General features: G+C 33.8%; 1 long non-coding RNA gene across 2 annotated transcripts in view; it reads right to left on the bottom strand.

The window, feature by feature from the left end:
• Positions 1–18,497, bottom strand: part of LOC131803849 (uncharacterized) — a 57,572-nt gene extending 39,075 nt beyond the window's left edge. For both annotated transcript variants that reach the window (XR_009342800.1, XR_009342799.1), the window contains exons 1-2: positions 18,299–18,497; positions 18,025–18,189 (exon numbers count right to left, since the gene is read on the bottom strand). This is a non-coding gene — a long non-coding RNA (uncharacterized LOC131803849). The remainder of the gene's footprint in view (positions 1–18,024; positions 18,190–18,298) is intronic.
• Positions 18,498–19,670: the final 1,173 nt, after the last annotated feature.

Raw genomic sequence — 19,670 nt, forward strand, 5'->3', positions numbered from 1 at the left:
CGCCGTAGTATGCACTCTGCAACAACAATATTTTGGGAAATATATCAAATACAGCTCAGAAATACATTTGCTAATTTTTATCGAGATCGGTTCCGAATTGGATATAGCTCCCATATATAGCTTCGTCCGATTTACCCTTTATTGTACACCAAACGTCTAATATTTGCCCAAATGGGATGGAATTTGGCACATACGACCGAATTGAGTCTAGAAAGTAGTATGCCATCTTTGGTGAAGATCGGTTCAGATATAGCTATAGCTCCCATGTATAATGTTCATCCGATTTCTAGTATTTGTTACCCACAGCCGTAAAATGCACTCCGTACAACGATATTCAGGGAAATATATGAAATACAGCCCAGAATCTGAATATCTTTGTAAAATTTGATCAAGATCGGTTCAGATATGGATATAGCTCCCATATATATCAAATGGCCCTACAAATCCGAATTTAAAAAAAAAACAAATGCTTCGGCATATTTTGTCCTTTGAACTTTAAATTATAATTATAATCATAGCGTGTATGATTGAATTCTAAAATAAAAACTTTTAATTGTTACGTGGAGCTCTACTAAATTAGCAAAGTGGTGTAGGGTATCATAAAGTCGGCCCGCCCGACTTTAGGACTTTCTTTACTGGTTTATTTTTCACCATGTGGGGTAAGTGTACCAGTAGTTGGCACTTTTAAGATTTTCGCGTTTTTAATCGCTCATCATTCTGAGTAGAACTTTTCAATTATTACAAAGTTAATTTATTCAGATTCGAAATTTTGTATAGTTTTTGCAATAATAAATAAAGTTTTAATAACTTTTTATTAAATTTCATAAATTTGTAGTTTTATTAAAACAATGCTTTTTTGCCAGTAGTCGGCACCACTTGCTAATTGTCGGTATGGTATGTTCCAACAGTCGGCATGCCAATTTTTTTTGTAAGAATAATTAATAATAGTAACAAATTAATTCATTTAAGTATAATATTTTTGTTTAGTTAAACTGATTCGACTTGTTTACTATACTTTTCTTAAGAATATGAATTGTTGAGGACCTTCATAGACAAAAATTTAATTTTTATTAGAATAATTCATCTTTTCTTAGGAAAATTGTGCACAGAGATAGCTGACAATATATTTGAAGTAAGCAAAATACATTTAGTTATAATAGTTTCATTTATTTGGGCTTAAAAATAAAAAGTGCCGACTACTGGGACATGCCGAACTTAGGCACACTTACCCTATAACACATAATAATTGCCACACAATCAAATCAAAATTACAATTTTACATTTCCCATATGAGCCCAAGGACGGGATTCAGAAATTTCTGCAACAGCGTTACATATTCCATTACTTAAAATTCCAGAAAACGTATTTATACATATATTTGCATCTAATATAATGTGACTGAATTTTAATCAATATTTTAATGTAGCACCCCCTTCCACTGCACTGTAAAATGTTTCCAGCAAGTCAAACGATATTTCATGTAATAGGATTTACTTTAAAAGGATTACAGGAGACAAACTATCAAAAGCTTTTTACTATATGTGCTACTATAAAAGACTCAAGGTAAAAAAGAACCGCTAAAAGACATCAAATTGAAAGGTGGGTGAAAAAAATTCTAACCAAATCATGTTCAAATATATTACAACCTTTTTACGCAGTTTTACCATCGTCATCAACATCACGGGATTTAGTTTCTATTCATGTGCGCCGTTGGATGAGAATTTTTTATTCAGCTTGACACACAACAAATGAAACGGAACCACTTGATAACGTTACCAGCATTAGAAATGTCATTGCAACATGGAAAAAACAGTTACTACTATTTCGAAGTAGTGCTTCCTGTGACATGACTTTTTTTCAGAAAGTGCTATTTGTAAGGAAAAAATGTGAAAAATGCATAACCAACATCAACTCTTTAAGTGACACTGCAAATAAGTAGGAAAGGGAAAGTTATCACTCTCTCAATGTCACCACCTATATGTGGGCTGAGAATGGTGGGGCAATTGAACATAACCATTTGCAATCCTTAAGTCGGCAATAGCATGAGGATAATCAACTATAAACAAATTCTTTGTTGTGGAGACAACGACCAATACCACAAAACCTGCAGAAAGGGAACATCAGATGGGGTCTTTTCTAAGAACATTCTTTGGACTTCGTACTGATTACTGCAATTAAGTGTTGACAGCAGAAAATTAATGATAATCATTTACGTGTATTATCCCGGCTGGGATTATATGATAAACTGGTAAATAGTCAATGAAATGTGTGCATGAAATATAACCGTTTAAACAGTTAGGTTAAATGTGGCGAAGAAGAAGTTCTGTTGTGCATATGTATCACTATAGGATTACTAGCAATTACAAATACATTCCCTCTGCATTACCAGTAGGACAAATGAAACATTATAAAAAAGATAAAAAAAATAAGTCATCAAAAAAAAAAAACAATAAAATAAAAAATAAAAACGTACATTATAAAATAATAATGATTGGCAACCCTTGTTGTGTTTAGAAGTGTTTTTAACATTGTCAATAGTGACTAAAGTTTTATTTAAAATTCAATTGTTAATTGTATTGTTTTGTTAGTGATTTTGTGAAATTTTGTGAATTTTTGAGTCCCGTACAAGTGCATTGTGATAATCAGTGATAAGACGTGTTATTTAAATAAATAAGCAACTATAATTTTTTGGTTAGCTTAGTGTGTTTACTTATTGTTTTGTCTTGCTTTGCTTTGTCGTGACATTTGTGTTATACAGTTTGGTATTCATTGTTGTTAATACTGCCCTATACAGTTTGAAAACAACAATTAAAATTTGGTTTTAATAATTTGAAATTAAAGCATACTTTTCGGCATCTAAGTAAATTTATAATAATCTTCTTTAAATAATTTCATACCTGTAAAGCATAACTTAAGGCACAATAAAATGGAGTGTGTTTACAAATGTAAACAAACCTAAACGAAAGAGTATTAACCTGCTGGCTATGTGACAAACATGGTCATTTAAAATTTGCAGGATTTACCGGTAGACATTTTGACTTAATAACTGATCGTAAAAATGGGCTTCGTTGGGCATGTATCAATTGTAGGTCTCTAGAAGTTGACTTTTATCGTCTTTTCAAAGAGTCTAAAATTGAAATAGCTGCCATGAAGAAGGACTTCAACGCAGTTCACACAAGGCTTGAAAATTTTGAAAAGCTTTTTATGAACTTTGAGTATGTTGATGGTTCTCCAAAACGTAAAAAGTCCTCGGCAATTGCTTCTGGTGAAAATTTAATAACTTTAAATTCACCATCTGTGGCTCCGCCACGCAAAAACCTGGGAACTTTACACACAGAGAATCAACTTGCGCCTCCGGCGCAATACTCATCTGTATGCTCTAATTTAAATCCTGCAACAGCTTCGAGTCCTAGTGTAAAGACTCCGGTTGAAGTCCGATCTTCAGAAGTTACCCCTAATAATCCACAGATTCCGCCTCCAATAGTCATATGTGCTCCAGAAAATGCTCCTTCTATTAGTAATAACGATTTAATCGTAGTTGCTCCCAGAAAAAGTATATTTGTTTCTAGACTACATCCTAGTACTTCTGTAGATAACATTCGTAATTATATCAAGTCCAAAATTCAAAACGTTCTTGATAATGATTATAACATTTTGAAATTTAACTCATCTATACCACGTGATTTATCATAAATAACGGTTCATTCTAAATTGTATGATCTAATGTTAAAATATTCTTTTTGGCCAGACGGTACATTGGTAAAAGAATTTGAATTTAGAAAAAGGCGAAATTTTGTAAAACCAATAACGCTACCTTCTGATTCGAATGTCCCAAAAAACTAAATAAATCTATATCTTTGCTTTATCAAAATGTTAGAGGCCTAAACACTAAACTTAAAAATACATATTTAAAGTCTTTTGAATCAGATCTTAAAATTCTCGTTTTTACAGAAACTTGGCTTAAACCGGATATCCGTGATACTGAAATCTTATCCGATCAATACCAACTTTTTAGAAATGATAGATTAAATAAAGTTGGTGGAGGGGTACTCATAGCAGTTCACAATTCCATTTCCTCTGAGCGTGTTATGCTTACTGATAGTCAAGATGTTGAATTTGTATGTGTGAAATTATCTTACATTAACCAAACTATTTACATAACATGTTCGTATATTCCTCCAAATTCTGATTCAAACATTTATTTAAAACATTCTGAATTAATTAAAACGTTTCACATATTCACTCGCCAAATTCTGAATTAATTTGTCTTGGAGATTTTAACTTACCAAATACATCGTGGATCCTTGATGATGACACGGCACATTATGTACCTGTTTCGTCAACAATACGGTCTAACGATATGGAAAATTTTTGGCAAAATATTTTTGACCAAGGTCTATATCAACTCAATAATATTTATAATTTTAAAGGTAAAATATTAGACTTAGTGTTTTCTTCATCCGTTAATACTTCATTAAGTAAATGTTCACCTTTTGTAGAACCGGAAGATAAATATCACCCAACACTTGTCATAGACCTTGAACTTAATATTCAAACAAATTATGCAAAACCAAAAACTAAGCCTCACAAATTAAATTTTTCTAAGACTAATATTAATCTCCTTCGTTTTATATTGTCCAATTCAAGTTGGTCTCATGAAGGTGACATTGAATTGCAAATTTCAAATTTTTATATCGTACTTAAAAATGCGTTAACTATATCAGTTCCATTATTGAAGTTCTATCCTGACTCAGGACCAGTTTGGTTTACCCCACATCTTAGGCGCTTGCGCAACATAAAAAGTAGGTTATTTAAAAAATTTAAAGAATGTAATACCACTTTAAATTATACAAAATATTCACAAGCTCGAAGTAAATATAACATTGAAAATTTAAAGTCTTATTCGATTTATTTAAGAAAAATTAAAAATAACTTTCAGAAGAGTACTAAAAGCTTTTATAAATTTGTAAATTCAAAACGTAAAGTCCGCGAATTTCCTAGTAGCATGAAACTTGGTTGCAGGGAATCAGGGGACCACCTTGAAATAGCAAATTTGTTTGCTGACTTTTTTCAAAATACTTACTCTAAGCCTTCATCCAATCATAATGACAATTATGCTTATAATATTAGTAGATTAAATTATTTCCCCCAAATTATTCTGTCTGAGGAGGAGGTTTTAAATGGTCTTCTATCGTTAAAAAGTAGTAATTCCCCTGGTCCTGATGGAGTACCTGCTTACATTTTAAAGTCATGCGCATATGAGCTTTATTTACCTCTAACCACTATATTTAATTATTCTTTGACATCTGGTTATTTTCCTCAAGTATGGCGATCTAGTTTTATTATTCCTTTGCATAAAGCTGATAATAGAAGTGTCGTCGAAAATTATAGGGGTATTGCAAAATTAAGTGCAATAGCGAAATTGTTTGAGTTTTTAGTCTCGCGTAGACTAACGCAGTTTGTTTCGTCTATAATATCGCCTTACCAACATGGATTTGTAAAGGGTAGGTCAACTGTAACTAATTTATTAGAACTTATATGTTATGTACACAGGGGGTTTTCAATAAAATGCCAAACTGATATTATATATACTGATTTCAGTAAGGCTTTTGACAAAGTGGATCACACATTATTATTACATAAACTTGACAAAATGGGTTTCGCAACATTATTTTTATCATGGATATCATCTTATTTGCAAGGGCGTACACAGAGAGTTTCTTTCAATAATGTTCTTTCTAAACAGATAACTGTGTACTCTGGTGTCCCCCAGGGTAGCCATTTAGGTCCTCTACTTTTTGTATTGTATGTAAATGACCTTCCAACGGTTATACGTTACTCTAAGATCCTAATGTTTGCTGATGATGTCAAACTTTTTTGTAATATGGACTCTCACATTAGTTCCCTTAACTTGCAACATGATATCTACTGCCTTGTTAATTGGTGCAGTGCTAATGGTATGAAGCTAAATCTCAAGAAATGTAAAAAAAACTGTCTTTGTTTAGAACACAACCTTTTAAAAGTGATTACCTCATTGGTTCTTACAAATTGGACAATGTAGACTCATTCGTTGATCTTGGTGTAATTTTAGACAATAAATTGCGTTTTAATTTGCATATTGATTCATGTGTATATAAAGCCAAGTCATTGCTGGGTTTTGTAAAAAGATGGTCAAAAGAATTTGACGATCCTTATGTGACTAAGCGTTTATTTATTAGTTTGGTTCGGCCCACTTTAGAATACGGTTGCGTATTGTGGAGTCCTTTTTACAAAACATATTCTGCTAAATTGGAATCAGTACAAACCCAATTTCTTTTATTTGCTCTCACAGGATTAGGATGGGATATAAATGATACACTTCCACCATATTAGAATCGCCTAAAACTAATTGATCTTCCGACACTGGAAAAGAGACGTTTAATGTTAAGAGCTTTATTTATTATAAAACTTTTGCGTGGCGAAATCGATTCACAGTTTTTAACCGGTGAATTAAATTTTAATATTCCTGCTCGTAATACTCGAAATTACATACCACTTAAACTTTGCTTGGCTAAATCCAATTATGAATCTTATAATCCTATGAGGTCTTTATGTGATATCTACAACCTCGGTCGGCAGGGGCGGGTGAGTGTGGCGTTGGGACCGATCGAAAAAAAAAGAAAAAAAAATAACTTACTTTTATTATACCAAGTAATCAGGAAGTGGCACAGAGTGAGTACTACTTTGGAAATTCGACACCACTATCAGGCAAATAAAACTATATACCGACTATATGATACCCTACATCACTATGCATATTTAGTAGGGCTCCCGTAACAAAAGAATTTATTTGAAGATAATACCACCTATCATCATTTAGCTTTAGAGTAGTTATAGTTTTGTTTCAAAAGTGAATTAATATATGAGAGGCATATCCAATTCTGAATCGATTTTCACCAAAGAGAACATGATATAGACAACATGATATTGCATCGAGAAGGATTATATTAAAACAAGTAAGCAAAGGCTATAGTCGTTCAGGGCCGACCATGTGAAACCCTACAACACTACAATATGGTGGATGTCCCCTTACGTCCAAATCCATTTTGGAAGATTTCGCTTTTGAAATTATGTCATAGAGCAGCGCCCAGATAGTTATTTGACCACGGACATTTGGCCAATATTTACGCACTCCGTAGTTCTGTTAGTTAAATCTAAATATAATCCAATGGTCATCCAAAACGCTGGACTCATTCCCTGGTCTCATGAAAAATTCCGTATCAATTGATTTCAATTGTGTGATCAGGAAAATTTTTCTGTTTTTTGTTCATTTGATCCCCTAAATATCTTGCGATCAGAGGTCACTACAAAAAAAAGTGGTTCGTGTCATTTGGTTTCTCTTTGTGACCTTTATAACGGATGCAAAATCAAGAACATTTTTAGTTGTTGGCCCATTTCATCCCCTAAATAAATTGGGGACATCTTTGAAAACAATAGGCCTAGCCCTTCCGAGCCTAACCCTACCCTTATGAACATTGTTGCGAGGATCGGACGACAATTGCAATATGTATATAATAACCCCAACTTGTGTTGTAAGTTAAAAAAATATCACAAAATACATACTTCAATATTTTAAGTCAAATTAAAAAAATCGTATGCGATAAAAAATATGAAAAAATAAAAAAATCACAAAATATTACAAAATCTATATTAGCATTATTATTGACATCTTTTAATGCGATTTTTATAAATTTTATACTTTAATGTAAAGAGGGTATTCTGAATTGACAAAATTTGTCAAAATCGGTACAGCTATACTTGAGATATAAGCATTCTAGCTTCCATCCCTATCCTTTGTATACACATTGTATATATTACGCTATATATATCCGATATATTAAATATCGGCATCTGCGTAACGGTCAGAATTGACCTGTTCGTCTATTTGTGATTTCGCCGGTATTAAAAATTTATTTAACATTTATTAAACATATATTTAACACAAATGTTATGGTCTATTTCACCCACTAAATATTACCCGATGACCGTCAAAATTGGAAGACTTCTGCCCAGCCCTAAGCTTTAGCCCCATGCTAACTCCCCCGTCGATTAATCTATAACTGCGACCTATAGAGCAACTGCAAAATCGGGAAATTTTTCAGTTTTTGGTCCGATTGGGCCACTCTACAGGTCGCAGTTATGGCCCGATCTTCACGAAATTTAGAATGGAGGTGGGGCTAGGGTCAGAATAGAACCCTATTTCTTTTGGAGATGATCGCGTAATATTTAGGGGTTGAAATGGACCAAAAACTGAAAAAATTCCTGATTTTGCAGTTGCTCTTCAGGTCGCAATTATAGACCAATCAAATTAATTGGAAGTTAGTTGGGGCTAGAGCATAGGTCTGGGCAGAAGCCTTCCAATTCGATGGTCATCGGGTAATATTTAGTGGGTGAAATACGCCACAACATTTGTGTTAAATAAAAGTCAAATTTTCCATTAAACCACGAATATTTTTAATCCCGGAAATCACAAATAGACGAACTGATCAATTCTGACTGTTACGTGGATGCCGATTTACATAACGAAATATATACAATGTGTATATACAAAGGAAGGGGATGTTAGTTAGAATGCTTATATCTCAAGAATGGTTGGACCGATTTTGACAAATTTTGTCAATTCAGAATCGTAGAAAAATATGCCAGTTATGATTTTAATATAGATTTTGTAGTATTTTGTGACATTTTTTCCATATTTTTTATCGCATGCGATTTTTTTAATTTGACTTATAATATTTTTATACCCTACACCACATAGTGGTAAGGGTATTATGTCTTTGTGCATTTGTTTGTAACATGGAGAAGGAAACGAGATAGACCCATAGTTACTTTTGAGAACCTTCATAGAATCACTTTCTGAGTCGATTTATGCATGTCAGTCCGTCTGTCCGTCCGTCCGTCCGTCTGTCCATGTATTCTTGTGAACAAAATGCAGGTCGCATTTATTATCCGATTGAGATGAAATTTTCCAAACAATATTTTTTTTGGCCCAAGGACGAACCCTATTGAAATTGGTGAGAATCGGATCAAATTTAGATATAGCTCCCATATATATCTTCATCCGATTTCGGGTTAAATGTGCACCAAATATCCACTATCAGTCCAAATTACCTGAATTTTGGCACACCCAACCGAGTTCGGTCTAGAAGTAAGTATATCAAATTTGGAGAAAATCGGTTCAGATATAGCTATAGCTCCCATATATATCTTTCATCCGATTTGGTGTTTAAGCCCCTCACATTCCTACTATGCACTCCACAACCGTGATATTTGGTACCAGGTATTAGATGGAGCACAGAAATAGCTGTTTTAAATTTTATCGAAATCGGTTCAGATTTGGATATAGCTCCCATATATATCTTCATCCGATTTCGGGTTAATTGACCACCAAATGGCCAATATCAGCCCAAATGGCCCGAATTTTGGCACATGTGACCGAGATTAGCCTTAAAGCAAATATAACAAACTAGCTGGCCCGCTCCGCGTTGCCGGTCCGTACTTTTAGTCTTTAAAGCATAATAAATCACAGATCTGACTTATGTAGGCGGCACAATTTTGATAATAAGTAATGACGCCATTATAATTACTCCAATTTTGATTATAAGTAATGACTTGATTATGAGTAATGGCTCCATGACTAAATATAAATTAATATTCATGGCAAAAATTATAATTACGGTCGGTTTTAAATATTTTGAATAGCCTGATCTTATTTTTCAGCTATAGGCTTTAATTTGAGTGTTAAATACCTATATGATAAAGAACATCTATAATAGCCCCATGTGAAAATTCAGCTCAATTTTTGATATTGTAAAAGCATTCAAATAAGCTATAATTTGAAATTTGTATTTCCAACGTTTAAAATCCCGTACTGCGTGGTATTCAGTTTTGTCCACCTCATACTTGAAGGCAGAATGTTGTCAAAAAAATTACTCTTTTGCTCCGATTACCGTAAGATGGGCATTAATCGTTTGTCATTTAAATTGTGCGGCGGAGATCCAATAAAGTTAGTTTATAATTTGGTATTTTTTTCATGTTTCTGCCACAATTTCCGACTGAATGAGTCCCAGATTGACATTTCGGAGTTTATTTCATATAGACGTACATCCCAAATCTTCGTTCCCAACCAATATTCTCTTGGGGGTTACGAATTCAATAGAATACCAAATTTTCTTTTCTGACCACACATTGGTTGGGAAAGTGGACTTGGGGGTATACTAATGTGGGGACTATATTTAAATAAATTCCTATGAGGATAATTATCTGTAAGATGATTTTCTACCCCAGGGTTTTTTACCCCAGGTAGACTCAAGACTAAGATGCGCACTTTTCCGAAAAATAAAAATTTATAAGAAGAGGTTTTCTTCCCCCTTAGAAACAAAGATGCCAAATAAGGGCCAAAAAATGAAAAAAAAATGGCCAAGCTAAAATTAGTACGAAAAATATGGTTAAAATGTAGAATATACTTGAAATCGGGTTGTTCCGTTATGATCCATATCATGACCTGCCAAAGCGATTAAAGGTATCTTGAATGTTTAGGTAGAATTTCTATTTTGCGTTCTTTATAGTCGGTATTTGACTGATTGCAGTCCCAATGTATTTTGAATTTTGTGTTCTCATTTGACAATTTATTGTCATATGAAAGAAGCAGGTCCACTTTTTGAAATCAACCCCATAACGCTTCTTCGGTCATTTTTGTTTGTTTAAATGTGTTCGCATCTTCCAGCTGAAGCACGATGTAGGTCCTAAAGTAGAAAGCATTTAACATCGTATTGTGCCCTCATTTCATTATACCCTCAGCCATATGGCTACAGAGGGTATATATCATTTGATATGGCCAAAACGTGCCTAGTCGAAATAACGGTTTTAGACCCTAGGTCTCTTTGGACCAAATCCGTTTCAGAACATTTGGAGCCGATCTAGCGATGTCCGTCCGTCCGTCCGTCCGTCCGTCTGTCTGTCTGTCTGTCTGTCTGTCTGGCTGGCTGGTGCGCACGATAACTCTCGAAGGGAGTATCCGATTTGGTCCAAATTGGCTACAACGTAATATTTTTGTCAAACTTAGATCGAGTTCGTAGATGGGCAATATCGGTCCACTCCTTCTGGTACCTCCCCCACAAAAGGTCGAAATTTTCAAAAAATATATTTTTTGCACAGGAAGAGAAAGGATAATCCGAATTTGCTCCAACTTTGCAAATCCTAATATTTGCGTTAGTGCTATGTCTGGTGTGAAAATGGACAACATCGGCCCACTCCTTCTGGTACCTCCCCCACAAAGGGTCAAAATTTTAAATAATTACAACTCTCATAAAGTGTGATGTAAGAGTCCGATTGTCTTCAAATTTCACACATCCCAATATTTATATTAACCCAAGGTCTGGTGTTAAGATGAACAATATCGGCCCACTCCTTCTGGTACCTCCCCCACAAAAGGTCGAAATTTTCAAAAAAAAAAAAAAACAAATTTTTTGCACAGAAAGAGAAAAGCTAATCCGAATTTGCTCCGACTTTGCGAATCCTAATATTTGCGTCAGTGCTAGGACAGGTGTGAAAATGGACAATATCGGTCCACTCCATCAAGTACCTCCCCCACAAAATATTGAAATTTTGAGTACCCATGAAGCTCATAAATCGCCAAATTAACATCCGATTCCATTTAGACTTTGCACATCTGTCGAAATATTTATATCATATTTTGGGTCCGATAGGAAATGGGCAAAATTGCCCATTCCTTCGGGATCTGCTCCATAGAGGGTCAAACGTTTGAATAACCTTAACACTAGTCAAAATATATTTAGATAATCGAACATAGGCTGAGGGTATATCTCTGGCGGCAATACCGACTGATACTTTTTAACTTGTTTTTAATATTATTCATTCAGAATTCAAACCAATAAAAAAATGTACACTTCAATATAAAAAAAGAAAAAGAATCTTCAACTGGTTCGCTGATTTTTATGCGGCAAATTTTTAAAGGTGATTACGAAGTTTGTCGGTAGAATGTACTATTATTTTGAAAATCGATTCCATTGAAAAATTGTCGATTTTCCCGATTCTAGAATTTTCATACAAAGCGACAACGGATAAAATTGTTATTTATAGATTTTATGTATTTATTGGGTATTACGAATACCCAAAAAAACTACTCATCATATTAGAATTCCAAAAAAAACACTACAAATGTACATTCAAGTAAGTAATAGTATGTCAAAATGGAAAAAAATTATGCAAAATAAAACATTACTATTGTACATTTTAAAAGTCAAAATGAAAATGTTCAAAATTTCACATTTTTACGCGATTTTTTTGGATTGTATGCTTTTCTGCCAAGAGGCAATTCCGAATTTGTCTGAATCGTTAAAATCAGACCGGTGGTCTTTATGTTATAAGCGTAGTAACTAACATAACTTTCTTTTACATATAGAGAGACAGATTTAAAAGCAGGCGCATTCCTCAGCTCCTAAATAAATATGGAAATGGATGGAAAGCCAACAGCATCTGGTGTAATAATTCTCAAACCGATATCTTCACTATTTTGGCAAATATAAAGATTTTAGATAAATCGTAATAGTGGGCGTAAAAGGAGGCGTGGTCAATATTTTTTTCTTTTAAAACCTAACTCCGGGTATGACGAACGTTTGTACAAAAAATTATGCAAATCGGTCCAGCCGTTTCCAACTGATTCCGTTACCAACAAACAAAAATTGATTTTTATATATATAGATTTGGAGAAAATCGGTTCAGAAACAGCTACAGCTCCCATATATATCTTCATCCGATTTCGGGTTAAATGTGCACCAAATGTCCACTATCAGTCCAAATTACCTGAATTTTGGCACACCCAACAGAGTTCGGCCTAGAAGCAAGTATATCAAATTTGGAGAAAATCGGTTCAGATATAGCTATAGCTCCCATATATATCTTTCATCCGATTTGGTGTTTAAGCCTCTCACATTCGTAATATGCACTCCACAAGAATGATAAAATAAAAAGAAGAATATAAACCTTTTTACGAGAGCTCTACTAAATATGCATAGTGGTGTAGGGTATCATATAGTCGGCCCCGCCCGAGTTTTGAGCTTTCCTTACTGGTTTTACCTTACAACACAGGTAGGGTATATTATATAAGGATTGCAAATATCGTCCGATCCTCACGAAAATTTTCACAAGGGTGGGGTTGGACTCAAAAGAGCTAGGCCTATTATTTTCAAAGATGTCCGCAATATATTAGGGGTTGAAATAGACCAACAACTAAATATTTTCCTGGTTTTACAGCCGTTATAAAGGTCACAAATAGAAACCAAAGGACACGAAATTTTGGACCACTAATTGTGTGTTAAAAAATACCAGCAATACTTACGAAATAAACAAAAGGCGGACTTCTGGCTTTTTTATGCTGATTTCGTTAACGAATATAGCCGAATATCGTAGACAAGCACATCTTATATATGAGTCTAAATTTGGACATATAGAGGGGCTTCTTGCTTTTGGAGATGATTGCAAAATATTTAGGGGTTCAAATTAACCAAAAACAGAAATGTTTTTCCGATCACACAATTGAAGCCAATCAACACGCCTGTGGAGAGAGTTAAGGACAGGGTAGAATTCTAGCATTTTGGATGACCATTGGATTATATTTAGCTGTAAAATGGACTACAACAACTAACAGCCCGACGGAGTGCATAAATATTGGGCAAATGTCCCTAGTCAAAATCCAAATTTCAAAGCGAAATCCACCAATACGGATTTGGACATAAGAGGGCTTCTAACATATTGTAGTGTTGTAGGGTATAACATAGTCGGCCCCGCACGACTATAGCCTTTGCTTACTTGTTTACTAAATTTGGCAAAGACATTTATAGGCTGTATTTGATATCACGTACCGAATATGATTGTAATGCAGTGTGTATTATGGCTTTTCTTGTATTTTGTTTAAGGCAAAGCACGAAAAGGTTTAATGCTATTTTTGTTCCATTATCCTATACATATCATCTTTGCTTGCTCTAAATCTAAATATCAAGATGTACAAGAATTCACAATTATTCCCAGCAATTTGAATAGCCTTGAAACTATCTCAAATTCTAACAAATTGACTTCTTCCTGGAAGCATTTTTCTTAGTTTTTCGGAACAAAAATCGAAAAAAAAAACTCCCAATATTGATGTAAACAGTAGGGTATATCCAATCATTTATGTGAAAAATTCAATGTTTCACAATTTATCCATTGCATTGTAAAGTTAACGCAGACAATGCTGCTACTTTAAATGCCAATAGAAAGCTATACAGGAAGAGAGAAACTACTTGAAGAAAAATATGGGAATCCGATTTGTAACACGGTTGGAGTGCCATTTATATCAAATAAGAAGGAACTATATTTGATAACTTGGCATAACACATGGTTCATCTTTTACCTGCCTCAACACTATTATTATTGAATAATACTTTCTCCAAGGTGCGGGAATAATGAGATAAAATAATTCGACTGGCCGAACTTTTATTGTCCTCCAGGTAAAAAACCTTTAAAAATATTCATTGCTCAATTTTGGAAATATTGCCTAAATTAATCTAATTCACGAATATTGTGGGCGGTTATAGAAAAATGTGGACCAATGCAGACAATTGCCATCCCAAGAGAAAAAAATTAAAAACCTGGAGGAACCGTTATATACCTGCCACAGGAAATATCGAACATAAGACAATTCTATCGAAAATAAGAAAAATTTCTTCTATATCTATAAAAAAAGGAAAATGTTTGTATGTTTGCTTGCTTGCTTGTTTGTTTGTAATTTATGAAATCGAAAACCGCTGCACAGATTTTCCTGAAAATGTCCATGTATACTACAACATTGCCTGAAAGTAACATAGGCAATATAAATTTTTGAAATTCCATTTGGAACTGGAGATATAGCATCAGAATCGGAGGTACCTCCCAAAAATTTAGATTTTGTATGTATATATCTATTGTTCGATTACAGATACAGTCTTCAAATTTGCAATTAATAGCGGATTTTGGAACAAAAATAAATTTGCCAAATTATATTGAAATCGGTTTAGATTTACATATAGCTCCAATATATATTTTCGACCGATTTCAAGTATCTTATGAATTGAACACGCTGTGTAAGCCACATTTCTATGAAATTTGGAATGTTTGATGAAATTTGTCTAAAAAATGTGCTTGCCAAATTATGTTGAAATCGGCACAGCTTTGGATATAGCTCCCATATATATTTTCGACCGTTTTCGTTTATTTGGTGCCCCAAACACAATATGTATGTTCGATTCCAATGAAATTCGGCATGGGTGACTAAATTTGGTACAACAATAAATTTGTGTAATTATATTCAAATCGGTTCAGATTTAAATATAGAGCTCCCACATATATTTTCGACCGATTTCGTATTTTTTATTTATTTATTTATTTATTTGTTTATTTATTTTTTTTTTTTTTGATACACCAAACACGATATGTACGTTGGATTCCAATGTAATTTGGAATAAGAGACGGAATTTTTTAAAAAATAAATTTTGCCAAATTATTTTGAAATCGGTACTGATTTGGATATAGCTTCCATATATATTTTCGACCGTTTTCGTTTATTTGGTGCCCCAAACACAATATGTATGTTCGATTCCAATGGAATTTGAAATGTGTGACGGGATTTTATCAGAAAATAAATTTGTCCAATTATATTGAAATAGGTTCAGATTTGTATATAGCTCCCATATATATTCTTGGCCGATTTCACATATTTGATGTACCAAACACGGTATGTACCTCCAATTTCAATGAAATATGGAAGATGTGACGGAATTTGTTGTAAAAGTAAGTTTTGTCAAATTATGTTAAAATCGGTTCAGATTGGCATATGATTTTATTAAGAAGAGTTGACCCACAACGCCTTTGCAATAGTATTAATCTAACAGTAAAAAACTACACAACAATTTAATTGAGGATACGATTATTACGGGAAAGTATGTTCCTACCTCGATTTCTCTAATTTCAACAGAAATGCCACCGAATAAATCCGAAGGACAAACCCTTCGGACTACATTTGGCATATTCCTGCTTTCCTCATGGTCAGCTGTACCTGCATGTTCACGCTTTGGTAGACCGAGCTATGTGATTGTTTACGCCTTAAAGTATTACAATAATTATATTTTTTGAAATTTTTCTTATTTTTTTAACCAACAAGTATTCGTACATAAAATGTTGAATGCATATAAAATTAAAAGGGGTAGCGAAGTGCACCGGTTTCAGCTAGTTGTCTATATAGGCCCACCATATCATATAGAACTTATATAACGATATTCGGTATTTTGATGATTTTAGCCACATTTTGCAATGGAATAGTCTGAAATACCACACAAGGAGATCCTTGTGAGTACTTTACACCCTGAAGGAGAATTGTCTATATAGTCCCACGATAACGGTAGCCCCCATATAACGGTATCCCCCGATATTCGGTATTTTGATGATTTCAGTAAAATTTTTCAATGGAATTGTCTTAAAATCCACACAAGAGGATTCTTCTGAGTACTTTATCCCCTAGAAGAGAATCATCTGGGTAGCTCCACGGTTTAGTATAGCGCCCAGATAAAGGTACCCCCAGATATTGGGCATTTTCATGATTTTTTGCGACATTATTAGCCGGAATTGTTTCAAATTTCGTGTTTAAAGTTCGGAACATTTATTACAGCCTATGACACAAACTACTTATGCAGGGACAACGTCTTCGTAATGCCCCCACATAACTGTTTTCATTTGAGCGGTACTTTCCGCCTGATTTTTTATTTTTTTTTTTTTTGAAAATTTTTAAGTTACTTCCAAATGGTGGAATGTAGCTGCAATATTGTAGCTAATTGAAATTCTGGACACTTTTTACACTCCAAAGTTAGGAAAGCTGTTTGTAGTGTGAAAATACACTCCACTATCACTAACCGCTAATTACTTCTTCTGACACGATGATGAGGGAAAAACAATAAACATGCTATGTTTAAGACTCGTAAGGACTGTTTGAAATGAAACTGTTGGATACCACTCAGCACTCACATGATGATAATGAAGACTTTATATCCGAACTCTGATGATGGGTGGCTTGACTAATCTGAGTGGCAATGTTTTTGTATTTTTTTCTCATGATTTCCCATTTTTAAGAAGATAAAAGGAAGTTGAAGAATAAAATAAGGTGAATTTGTTAACACACCAAGGAATTAATTTGACTGAGAGCAAAGGAAGAAGTAAGCAATGTCATTGTAAGATCTTAATGCATCGAATAAAGTTTCAAGGTTTTAGTATTGATATATAAGGGCATTGGTAAATTCGGGGAAAAAATAATAAGTGAAAAGGTTATGGATTTCTACAGAGAAATGTTCCCTTTTCTAAAATTGACCAATTTCCTACTGAAACCCCATCCTCTTAGAGTAGAATATGACAAAGAAAAAGATCTGCAGGAGCTAAATCCAAATCACCAATTTGAAAAAAAGTTGCTGTTACGAAAAAATGCACAAAGATATAACGCCATATACCATGGTGATATAAAAATATTGTAGTTTCAAGAACAGTTTATTTAGGTTGCCCTTGCATAAATTAATATTTCCTATTGTGTCCTGTTATAATTTAATATATGGAGATTCCGTTAAGAACGTCAGCTGAGTTAAATATATTACGAAATTGGACGTTTCATATAACCCCTACATAACGTTTTAGTTATATAAATTTTAAACCACTGTTACATATTTGCAATTTCGAATTTTCAATAGATTTTTAACATTGTACCACGAAGTGGCTTATACTGGTTTATGTTACGGTATAGCTATCGTAATTGAGAGCGGTGAAATATTCGGTATTTTGTCAACCGTCTTGGCAATTTGTTTGCTGGCAAATAAAAATTGTGTTGGAAGTAACGGGTTCATTCGGACATATTTTCTAATGATTGTCCGGCCGAACCCTACGCCTTAATTACTTATTAAGAGATATTCTTACCATATGTACATTTGAAAGGCCTTTTAGTCCCACCAAACATCGAACTGCTTCCGGAATAGTCCAGTTTCACCATTTTCAGTTAATTATTTTTCAGTCCCCTCTAGCAATTGCACTTTTTATGTCATTGTATTCTTTCCCAATACCTTTCCCGACAGAATAAAGCAGCTGTTGGTCAAAAACAAAACAAATTCCAAATGAAAACAAATTTCAAACGAAAACAAATTTCAAATGAACATTGACAAACTGTTTTTCATTGAAAACTTAAGCCATTTACGTTTGGGCCAAATTCCAGATGATATTAGAGGGTTGCTCAACAGCTACCGCGTATGGGTTTTCATTCAGACAACAAGTTTCAGCCTTGCAGTTCTATGGCAATGAATGTGTCAATTTTAAAACATTGGATACATTCGTTTTTAACGCTTTAATGAATTTCGAAATTGAAATGCAAAATAGTATTATAATTTGTGGTTTTTTTTTTTTGAAAATTTCTGAGCCTACTTATATCATGTTTCAATATTTCTATTATATTTTCAAATCCCAGGGAAAATTTCAATACCATATTCTATGTTTTTATACCCTGCACCACATAGTGGCAAGGACATTATATCTTTGTGCATTTGTTTGTATCATGGAAAAGGAAACGAGATAGACTCATGTTTACTTTTGAGGATCTTCATAGAATCACTTTCTGTGTCGATTTATGCGTGTCAGTCCCTCCGACCAAATTCAGGTCGCACTTATTATCCTATTTAGATGAAATTTCGCAAAAAAATATTTGTTTGTTTGGTGAGAATCGGTTCAAATTTAGATATATTTCCCATATACATATATCTTCAACCGATTTCGGCCAACAGCACCAAATTGCCAATATCAGTCCAAATGACCTGCATTTTAGTACATCCGACCAATTTCAGCAAGTAGATGAAATTTGGGGAAAATCGTTTCAGACATAGCTATAGCTCTCATATATGTATTTGTTTCATCGGATTTAGAGTTGTAAGTCCCCCACATGCGTATTATGCACTCCACAAGAATGATATTGGTTACCGGGCATCAGAAACCGCTCGAAAATACGTATGCCAAATTTTGTCGAGATCGGTTTAGATTAAGATATAGCTTCGGTATGCATCTTCATCCGATTTTACGGTTATTGCTCAAAATATATGTAATATCATCCAAATTGGATAGATTTTTTCATATTCAACCGAAATTTACCATTTTGTGAAACTCGGACCGGTATATCGATTTATAAATATAATCGTTATCGAAGTCATATTATGCACTACACAGCATTACTTCGCTTAAATATATGCGTAACTTACCAATATAAACTTATTTGTTACGTGAGTTCTACTAAATACGAATAGTGGTGTAGGGTATCATATAGTCGGGTAGGGTATCGTGGGTCGTTTTACAGAACGGAGTAGTGATACTCCACGCGAAGGAGTTCCTGTTGAAGTGGTAAGTAATGAAGGAAGCATACACAGATACACAGTCTTAATTTTTTATAAGATTTTTTTGTTTTGTTTAATAATTCACTTTCATACCTTAGCAAAATATCGAAATATCATCAGAAGCGTTTCAGCGAAGCGTACATTTCCATTAATTGATAGATCGGGGCGAATTCAGCTACATACGTGATCTTA

Source organism: Musca domestica, unplaced genomic scaffold (assembly GCF_030504385.1).
Source record: "Musca domestica strain aabys unplaced genomic scaffold, Musca_domestica.polishedcontigs.V.1.1 10, whole genome shotgun sequence".
Taxonomy (NCBI): Eukaryota; Metazoa; Arthropoda; class Insecta; order Diptera; family Muscidae; genus Musca; species Musca domestica.